The sequence below is a fragment of the Coenobita brevimanus genome, chromosome 19 (assembly GCF_032717465.1).
Source record: "Coenobita brevimanus isolate Jiangsu-jjx chromosome 19, ASM3271746v2, whole genome shotgun sequence".
Lineage (NCBI taxonomy): Eukaryota > Metazoa > Arthropoda > Malacostraca > Decapoda > Coenobitidae > Coenobita > Coenobita brevimanus.
The window spans coordinates 30,460,894-30,463,667 of NC_136972.1; the positions used below are offsets into that span (position 1 = coordinate 30,460,894).

Sequence of the window (2,774 nt, forward strand, 5' to 3'; positions counted from 1 at the left end):
ATTCTGTAAAATCAAAGAGCATCAGCTTACACTTAACTCTCTCGGTACATATGGACTGCTTTTAAGTAATCATTTGTTAACTGATGAACAAAATGGTGACAAAATTTGGATTCATGACACAGAAACAGCGACAGCTAAGTCCATATTAATTACCCTTTATAATTTGTTGGGACCCAAGATTAGGCTACCAGTCAAGCAATTAGGGGCAGGTAACTGTTCTAGATATTTGGTGGCATTATGCCAACGGCCATACCACGTTGAGTACACCGCTTCCCATCCGATCAGCGAAGTTAAGCAACGTTGGGTCTGGTTAGTACTTGGATGGGTGATCGCCTGGGAACACCAGATGCTGTTGGCATCCCTACGTGTCAAGTGGGGTTGGTGGAGGATTAGTGCCCCTCCCTGTAAAACAATTAACTCTAAGCCCTTGGCCATCCCGTTTGGGATACATGGCGTCTGGCAATGAATGAATGAAATGAATATGCTTAAAAAGTCACCCACTGTCTTCCAAGGACTTGAACCTGCATGCAGCACATCATCATCATCATCACCCTGTTTCCCAACAACACATGCGGTGGGAGGAATACACGAGAACATGCAAATACAGACAGTCCTTGTTATAGGCCAGGGATGTCTTGCTAAATATCAAAACTACACAAAATAAACTGTAAATTGAAGAACTGGAGAAATTAGTGCTATTGGTAGCAAGGCAACTTTCACGGGCAATTTTTCTTGAATCTGCCAAGGACTTAACCCTTTTACAGTTCGGACAGGTCTAGTACTCTTTCCTTCTAATGAATGGCGGTTTCATTCAGCTAAGTGCACCACAAGAGACCGAGAATATTAATACTATGACCATTGCCACTCATGGTAAGGACAATTCAAGTACTGTACAGGATTCTATTTCACCTAATGCAAGATGATTTTATTCTGATCAGAAAAGCTCACACTAGCCTAAGAGTTAACAGCCAAGAATGTCATGAAAGGTTGGCTCACAAAGACTTACTAAATGGTGCTTGATAATCCTTGGAGATAACCTAGTATCTGAATAATCACACCTCTACCATATCATAGGAGGAAGATATACAAAATGGTACATTTGTTAAAACTGGCTCTGTTATCTACAACACACACAAGACTTGCTACAAAAAATTGGCCTCGGTCATAAAACCCATCTATGGTACTGTACTATCGGGAATTTATGGATGAAAAAATTCTTTACAAAACACTGGTTGCTACAACTATCCGTGTCTCTACTTTGTTCTCTAGGAATTGTAATGATATATATTTTTCTTAGTAAAGATATAAACAATGTGTATGATTTACAATAACTTTACATAAAATACAGTTTATCTTGGCTATTACAACAAATCACTGTACTTATAACCTTGGAATAAATTATCTTCACTTCAAAACAACCTACATTTGTCTAATCTCACTCAACATCTATCTACATAAAAATTTCTTACCTCCAAAGGTATATCATCTATCTGAATAAATTAACTTTGTCACAACAACCTAACTTCGGCCATCAAACATGAGAAATTCTCCAGCAATGGCCGTTACAGGGAATTATTACTGGATGATGAAAGACCTTAAACCACTGACATATGGTGAATTAAATGCATACATATTACAACATTAACCTCTTCAATCCTGGTGACATCTTTACAGTTTACTCCAGCTGCTAACACACAGTTTTATTCAGCTTAATAACAAATTCTTTCAACTGGAGGGGTTTCCCACAGTAGCAGTAGTAAACTAGTACCATAGCAGTAACTGCAGTCCCAACTTCTTTAGAAATGTGAACCCAATGGACTGCAGGCTGAAATTACCCTTCTGTAATCCACCAACCTCTTTTTTTTGGGGGATATAGAGTGAAAGGAGGGACATTTGCATAACCAAGCATTAGAGCAATCTGGTCGTCTTCGTACCCCCGTGTGAAGGCGTCCCTCTCCAGCACCATGAGTTAGATGTTACATTAATAAACACCTTCCATATAAACGGTCTTTCCTAAGTTGAATAAAATCATGTGGTAGTACCAAGACTAAAGTAAAGTAAATATTATGTCATCAGGATTCAAAGGGCTAACCCCTTCAATCTGAGGATGTATTTTTAATGTTCTTTTTAATACCCCCAGATGATTATAATTCAGCTTAGGAGACCCTCTAATGGTGATGATGTGGTAAAAGAAGTCTCTATCTAAACCCCAAGTTCAGAAAGACTCTCCCAGACTACTGTGACATTGCCTGGAGATCACAAAATTAAAAATACATCATTGGACTGAAGAGTTTACATGGCTACAACAGGCTACATGAGATTAAGTACAGGATTCATGTTGGCTAAATGTTCTCATACAATACTAGTAAATACAGCAGAAATTATTTGTCCACAATGAAACGATCCTCAGGCCTTTTCAAATACTTGAAATTAACATTACTGAATTGCCACTAGTTCTGCACAGTATCAGATACCTTTTTATACCATACACTATTTTCTTTCTGCAAACAACCTGGTAATAAAGAACTGAAAAAGAAAAAGCCAGAATCACCATCATTATCCTGGCCTTTCTTCCCACTGAAGTATGTGGTAAGAAAGCCAAAATTTTGAAGGGATGGGGGGAGAAAAATAATACTAATAATACTGGGACCAGCTTTCAGGCAGGTAAAATTCAAGTATAGAGATAGTCCATATTATCAGTAATGAAAGTGTTACAAAATATCACAATTTATTCCATACACCTGGTCCTGTGCAGGGAAAGAACTGGATAAACA

The 2,774-nt window shown here is 38.1% G+C and overlaps 1 non-coding gene across 1 annotated transcript; it reads left to right on the forward strand.

Moving 5' to 3' along the window:
- The first annotated feature begins 239 nt into the window (after positions 1 to 239).
- On the forward strand, positions 240 to 358 carry LOC145391795 (5S ribosomal RNA). The gene has a single exon (XR_013895910.1). It is a non-coding gene; the product is annotated as a 5S ribosomal RNA (ribosomal RNA).
- The last annotated feature ends 2,416 nt before the right edge of the window (positions 359 to 2,774 follow it).